Here is an 8,270-nt window from a genome sequence, read left to right as displayed (position 1 = left end):
CTCCCTGCATTAGAGTGGGAGTTCTCATGGCCTATGGCCAGCTGTCAGACTCTATGTCTAGAATCCCAAATGTTGCTTGCTTTCAGATGCCTCACCCCTGCTCTCAGTCACTAGCTGATGCACTGACTTGCTGGATTCCCCACTGGCCACCTGTTAACCAGCTGTCATTCTCAACTCTCAGCAACTACCTGCCTTGCATCCCCTGTCCCTGAGGGCCACATCAGTGAAATATCTAGTCCATTCTACTCTTCTGCTTCATATCATCTGCCTTTCTGCTATCAGATTAAGGAGATTTAAAAAGGGATTTGCCTAAACAGATCACATTGATGAGATGAAATGACAGGAAATCTCAGGCGTGATTTTCTCTATTTCTGAGTCGTAAGGGAGAGAATAGTTAAAGGTGCAAGAAGTGTGATATTCTAGGCTGCAGAGTTGTTCTCAGTTACCAAATGTTGTAAATTAACCTTTCGAAACATCTTGGAAGGTTGCCAGAAGAAATCTCTTTTGTCTGAGCGCTCAAAACTAATGAAGAGAAGCAAAATTGAGGTGTATGCTGAGATGAGCTGAGTTCCTGTATTTGGAATACAAGGAAGTAGTTCTAAGAGACTGACCAAAAAAAAAAAAAAAAAACAAAAACTTGCAGTTTATTACGACCGTAAGAGCAAAAGTCACAGCACTTTGCATTAGGTATGTAAAAACAGGTTAAAATACTCAGATGCAAAAATCTCAGTCTAGGAGAAAATCTCAGTCTTAAATCAAAGATCAGAATGCATAGTTCATTATCTACCTCTTTTATGAGCTGCAAATGGTAATAAACATTAAAGAGTTGGTTTAGTTTCCCTCACGCAAATAGTTCCTCTCTCTTATGGTAGCAAACCATTTTTGAGCATCTACTGTGTATTAAGAACTTCCAACCTTCAGAACAACATCCATCATGCCAACTAGTTCTAGTTTAAATTCCTCACCACACCCCTCAAAAGGAGTCTCAAGGCTGCCAAGCAACCCCACTACACTTCCCCAGCGTGTTCTCTCCCCCATTCTCCCAAACAACTATTTCACACATCCTCTGCTCTCCTCAAATCTACATCTTGTTCTTTTTGTTGTTTTTTTTTTTATTTTTTATTCCCCCCCCCCCCGTTGTCTGCTCTCTGTGTCCATTTTCTGTGTGTTCTTCTTCGTCCGCTTGCATTGTTGTCAGTGGCACCCAGAATCTGTGTCTCTTCTTGTTGCGTCATCTTTCTGTGTCAGCTCTCCGTGTGTGCAGTGCCACTCCTGGGCAGGCTGCGCTTTCTTTGCAAGGGGCGGCTCTCCTTGAGGGACGCGTTCCTTGTGTGTTGGGCTCCCCTATATGAGGGGCACCTCTCCACGGCATGGCACTCCTTGTACATATCAGCACTGCGCGTGGGCCAGCTCACCACATAGTCAGGAGACCATGGGTTTGAACCCTGGACCTCCTATGTGGTAGGTGAATGCTCTATCAGTTGAACCAAATCCACTTCCCTACATCCTCATCGATTTCTTTACTCCTGCCTACCTCTCCCACCTTCTCCCAGATCCTTCTCCACGTCACTCCATTCTAGATCTTTTTATGTTCTTCTGACCCACGAAATGCTTTCCTCTGCCTTAAGGCCTTGAAATTCCCCTCCCTTCTATTTCGAATGCTCCACCCCCTGCTCTTCCTGGACTAGTCCCTTCTTGTGTTTCCTGTCTTGTCTCAGCTCAAATGTCAGTTCCTCAGGGAGGCTTTCCTCAGAATCTAGAGAATCTCCTACCATCACTGTCAATTGAGTTCCTAGCGTTTATCAATATCTGACCTTGTCTTGTCTATCTCTCCCTGATCTCCACTGGAATAAAGCTCCGCCACAGCAGGGCTTACCCATCCAGCTTATTTCTGCATTTCTCAATATCCAAATGTGAGCCTGTTGCATAATAGGTACTCAGAAATCAATCACTTATTGAATGAGTTATTGCAATTTTTGAAAGATGGGGAAACTGGAGAGGAGAGAAGCTAACAAAATTGCTTAAGCTAAAATAAGTCACTCAGTTAGTAAACGGCAAACTTGAGATTTGAAGCTAAATTTGTATCCCCGTCTATGTAAAAATCTCTTGCTAGGATGAGCATTTGCAAATGGTCATTGGAGAACCCGTGAACGTGGAGAGCATTCAAGACAACTTCAGAACGAACAGTCAAATTCCTCAAGCAGAAATCCAAGGAGCTGCTGGGTGCATCTGGCTGGACCAAGCTCACGGTAACTAAGGAGCTGCGCTGCGTGGCTTCTCCCAGCTCCTTCTGGCTGGCCTCCAATTCCTTCGCCTTCCTTCCTGCTTCCTCTAGTCTCTGAGCTCGGGCCAGCTGCAGCACAGTTTCAGTTGGGGCGCTCATTTTCCTTTCATGCCAGGAGGTGAGCTAGTTCATACTTGTCAATGGCGTTTAGTATGTGCTTTAGAGAACCTGGAAGGGGATATTTTCCATGAGGGCCTATGGACTTGTGTTTATACATCAGCCTTCGTGCTCAGGAAGTTGCAGTTTTAGCTGTTTGCAGAAAATGGGAACCTAATGTTGAAACTGCATTGATCCTCAAACTGAAGAACAAAAGGAGAAGTAGAGAAGACAAGGACTCTAGGGTGTCACGATAATTAGTATTCAGGGAACTCTTCACAAATAGGTCAGTGTCTCAGAGACTCAGTGAATGCTGGGCTGTCCAGATGGGTAATGGCATTCCCATTTATGGAATGTTGCTATATACCTGACCTTGCTCTAAGCTTCTTATGGGTATTTATTTGGTCTTTATGACAACCTTATGAAATAGGTACTACCGATATTATGCCCATTTTCCATGTGAGAAAACTGAGGCCCAGAAAGATTTTTAAACTTTTTACATTTAAAATTTGACCATTATTGCCTAGTGGAACCAGGATTTCATCCACTTGATCTGAGTTTGGAGTAGGGGTTTTGAAACACCTGTATCCCCTGTTTTTTGTTTCCTTTTGCTATGGTTTCCTTTGGTTGTATGGCGGGGTCCTTCTCAGAATCTTTTTAAATGTGTAAATGAAATAGGTTTACAAAGAAAGTTAGTTACATTGAAATACAGTGATCAATGGAGTAGAAAAACAAATCTGCGATAGTGATATATGCACTTCATTATTAATGCATCAAATAACAAGATTTAGTGCAGGTCTAATAATATCAATATTTGGAAGATGTGATGCATATAAAAGTATTTCTAAATATCAGCAACGACTGTAATATGATATGAAAATAGCTGCAATTTCTGGTGCTGGCAAAGTCATAGTTGACAAATCTGTTTATGGTGAGTGAAAATAAAGATGTGATTTTATTTTTCCCTGTCCAGTTAATGGACCCCTTCCCTGGACCCCAGGTTAGGAACTCTGATCCAGAACCTGAGGACACGAGGCTCCCCTAAGTGGCCTCTTCTTCTGATCTCATTTACCTTCCCTCCCTGGTCCACTGACTCTCAAATCTACAAGGCTCCATCCTTGAACCTGACAGACAGGCTCGCCACCCTCATCCCCATATCCCTCAGCTCTGTGCCACTTCAGGATCTTGTATGTACTTTTCTGGCTGCGTACGTGACAATGTATGGTATTTAATTTGTTTATAAGTCTTTCTTACTTTAATTTGAGCTACTTGGGAGTAGGGAATGTGTCTTGTTCACGCTCTCATTTATTTATTCATTCATTCCGTAAAACCATATTGAGCATTACAAGGTGCTTGTGGGGACACTGTGAGTATAATGAACACGACAGACACAGTCTCTGCCCCGCCTGCGTTGCCGCCTTACACTCTGTGTTAGTCAGCCAAAGGGGTGCTGATGCAAAATAGCAGAAGTTGGTTGGTTTGTATAAAGGGTATTTATTTGGGGTAGGAGCTTACGGATACCAGGCCATAAGCATAAGTTACTTCCCTCACCAAAGTCTATTTTCACGTGTTGGAACAAGATGGCTGCCGACGTCTGTGAGAGTTCAGGCTTCCCGGGTTCCTCTGGCTTCAGCTTCTCCGTTTTCTCCACAAGGTCAGCTGTAGACTATCAGGCGAACGGCTCTCTTTCCCCAGGGCTCCAGCTTAAGACTTCAGCATCAAACTCCAATATCAAAACTGCAACCTTAAGAACTCTTGCATCAAAAGCTCCAACTCTGTCCTTTGCCATGCCCTAATGACATGGCCTAGTCAAAGCCTTAATCATAACTCAGTCATGCCCAGAAATAGACCAGATTACAAACATAATCCAATATCTATTTTTGGAATTCATAACTAAATCAAACTGCTACACACTCCTTTCTGGTCCTGACTACCTAGTTCAGTATTTGGCTCATAATTGAAAGATACTAAATTAAGCTGTTTAATTGAATTGGATTGAGTATATTTAGAGTCATGGACTTTGAACAGATTCACCCACAGCCTGGCGCCTAGTCATGACCTAACCCATCCCTGAAATAAATGTCTGTTTCAGTAAAAAAAAAATGAGTTGCTGACTCTTCTAAGGTGGAAGAGGTCTAGTGCAGTCAATTTACCACCAAGCCACTGATTGGTCTCATTGAGGGATGGTGTCCAGTCAGGGATTTAACTTTTGACTTTCTTGCTGGCAGGTTAGACTTTCAGTAGCAACAGTAGGTAGATTCTCCTTGGTGAGTGGGGGCCCATTCATAGCCTTCATTCCTGCCATGGTGGCTACCATGTTCATGGATGGATTGAGCAAGCCCCAGAGTGGCCAACAAAAGAGGTTGGCTGCTGTCAACTGGCTGAGTCATTCTGTCCACTTATTTTCTTAGTGCTTCTTCCATAGAGGATGCTTTCTAGTGATAGTGACACGTGTGTAAAGATCTACATAGGGAAGCAGATGTGGCTCAAGCGATTGGGCTCCCATCTACCCTATGGAGGGTCTCAGTTTCAATTCCCGGGGTTTCCTGGTGAAGAGCAAGGTGGCCCATGTGGTGCAAAGAGCTGGCACAACAAGATGATGCAACAAAAAGAGACACAGAGAAGAGACAGTGAGAGACACAACAAACCAGGGAGCTGAGGTGGCTCAGGTGATTGAGTGCCTCTCTCCCACCTGGAAGGTCCCAGGATTGGTTACCAGTGCCTCCTAAAGAGAAGACAAGAAGACAAGCAGACACAGAAGAATGCCCAGCGAATGGATACAGGGAGCAAACAGCGAGCACAAGCTGGGGTTAGGGGGGAGAATTAAAAAAAAAAAAAGATCTACACAGGTTATGCCCATATGGTCATCCACATACTTCTATCCCAGCCTCCTTATCTCTGACTTCATAGTCTTGGACTGTGGATTTGATTATATTCCTGCCTCTGGCCATTTCTTGTTCCACACCAAGGTGCCCGTGCAACAGAGGTGCATGACGTGGACATGGGGACCCGGACCGTCTGCTCAGGCAGCTTGCGTTCATGCCCAATTCCAGATGTACCACTTCCTTTTTGAAAAAATTTTACTCTTCACACTATCGCCACTCTTTGTTTGTGCAGAATTTCTGGATCAAGGCCACTTCTGTCTTACAATAGATTGTGGTTGGGCCCAGCTGACCTTAGGATTTGGCGTAACTAACTGACAGAATCCAGCTCATGATAGATGGTTCTGACTACAGGGCCAGGTGTTCCATCTCTACCAGGGCTCACTATCATGCTGCAAGTCATTATTTTCCTAAAAGGTATATAATTCTTCACTGTGCATGGTGTTTGGGTCTATTAATTGATTGTATTTGCAATCTTTTCTATCATTTTCCAGTATCCATCTGATGTTTTTAGGGGCAAGAATTAAATGGAAACATCATGGCAACTATTCCCTGAATCCTTTAGGTCTTTAAAGGAGAGCGGATAGCTAACATTTCCTCTGTGTTGTCATATTGCTTTAATTTACTATCTTGGCTCTTGTAGGGGAAATGGGAGCAGAGACAGTTTCAGAAACTTCTACCTGGCCTTCCCCTTTTTGATAGTTCTTACCCCAGAGACCAATGAACCAACATGCAGGTTATGTCAACTACTAAGCATGTCCATTTTAATTATTTTGGGCACCAGGGGTATAGTCACAAGGTGAAACTGAAGTGGACTCCATTTATTACTCCCCACATGTCCCAAATGGCTCAGCACATGTCCCCACTCTAACAGAGCCAAGATGACACTCTTGGTTTTCATCAAACAGACTGTAAGATGATCATTATTATGAAGGAAGTTTATTGGGGAGTTTTCACAGGAGAAGTACCTGTGGCGAAAGGGAAGGAAGTAGGTTTGCTCACGAGGAGAATTTTTATCTCAACAAAGACCTCACTCATTCCCACTGGGAGCTCTAAAGCTGGGAAGTCTCATCATTGTTGTTCTAAGAGGGGTGAAGAAGCCGGGACTTAATATTCCCCTCAACGGAGCGATGTGGCTCAAGTCATTGGGTGTCCACCTCCCACATGGGAGGTCCTGGGTTCCATTCCTGGTTCCAACAAACAGGTATCAAGCACACAACGAGCAAAACAATGAGCAAGCAGATGATGGCTCAGTGGTTGAGTGCTGGCCTCTAGCATATGAGGTCCTGGGTTTAATCCCAGGTCCTGGTACAGCCAAAAATAAAAGAAATAAAAAAGAAATTTCCCTCATAAAGCAGTCTTTGGATGCAGGCTGCCCCAGGAATGGGGCATGACCTTGGATGAGGCAGTTCTCTCCAGCAGCATGCCCAGAAATTAGGAGAACCAATCCTTCAGGACTGAATAGTCATCTGGGCAGCACATCACAGTAGCTACAACAAATGCACACTCATACACATACATGGATAATATATCAGTCCTGTTACTTTGTTGTAAAAAAATAAAAATACAATAAAAAAGTAGAAACCAATTCTGGCTAAGTTAAACAGGAAAAGTAAATTTTTTAAATTGGATATTGGGCGGTTTACGGAATCCATCCCTAAAAGAATAGTGAACCACGTTTGGGAGCTTCCACTAACAGGAATAATGGCCAAAATACACTGCAAGGCTGGTCTTTTGAAGGTGCTGCAGCTTCACCATTGACACAATTGATGATGGACATTGGATGCTTCAGTAACAGTTATTGCCTCTGCTGCTTCGTGCACTAGCAGAAATTAGTATGGCCCCTCCATCTTTGTGTCACTAGCATCTGATTCAATGGCTGGGGACCTAGCTGCATGAAAGCTTGGTGTTTTAAATTTCTAAAGTAGGTGGGAAATTTCCAAATATAGGAAGGGGGTTCAGATACTGGTAGCTAAAAAGAATGTCTATCCTACTGCCCCCACCTTTTCTTCTTCCAATAGGACTACAGTGTACATATGATTCTAAACTTTGCCTTTTTGATATTAGTATTTCTTATATATCTTTCTATTAACTATTTGCAATGTGTGTACTAGAGTAGTCATCTCAGCATTGTTTATAATAAGAAAAATTGGCAATGTTAATTATAGGAGATTGGTGAAATTATTGTACATAATCCTTACAATGGAATGATATAGCTATTTAAAAGTATGCTATATATTAGAGTTTGCGGTGTCAAACTGCCCAAATTTGTAAAAAAAATGAGAGATACTTATAGGAGGCGAGCAGATGGAGATAAAAATATCACCTTCATAATGATAAAACTATTGAAGATAAAACAGCTGAGGGGTGAGGGCTAAATATGCTTGCTAGCACTTCCTGTCTCCAATTCCTCCTAAGTCTAGACCTTAAGATAGCCTGTCTGAGTGAAAATTTTTGAGTCTACTGAGGAGATACTTAACAGGGCCCAGTATCCCATACTGACTCAGGGCAAAGGAGAAAGCAAAGGAAGTGAATTCTTGGTGCTTATAGCATTTCAATAGATTAGCTTCCACCATGGAGAAAACTGGATCAATGACAGTCACTCCCAACCAGGTAGACACGGCATTCCTTTCCAGATTAGGGCAGGTGTAAGGGACAGATAGAGCAAGAGGCCAGGACAGTTCCTCTAGGACAGTTCCAATACATGGAAATATGAGGTGTGTGGTAGTAAAATTCCCCTGACACTCTAGGTTCATATTTACTAAAATGGAAATATAGTCTTTAATGTATTTTAAGTAGAAAAAATATGACTAGACAGCATGAAGAATTCCATTTTCATAAAAAGGTGTGTGAATGCTTAAATATACATGTAAAATGATGTCATATTATACATCCTGTTCTATAATAATCAAAATACAAAAACTATCTGGGTGATGTCTAGGTAGTGGAATTTAAATTTTCTTTATATCTTGTAACTGATCCTATTTTGCCTTGCCAAGACCCCCTTC

The sequence above is a fragment of the Dasypus novemcinctus genome, chromosome 25, assembly GCF_030445035.2.
Source record: "Dasypus novemcinctus isolate mDasNov1 chromosome 25, mDasNov1.1.hap2, whole genome shotgun sequence".
NCBI lineage: Eukaryota > Metazoa > Chordata > Mammalia > Cingulata > Dasypodidae > Dasypus > Dasypus novemcinctus.
The sequence above is the reverse complement of the archived record's forward strand: the minus strand, read 5'-3'. Positions refer to the sequence as shown.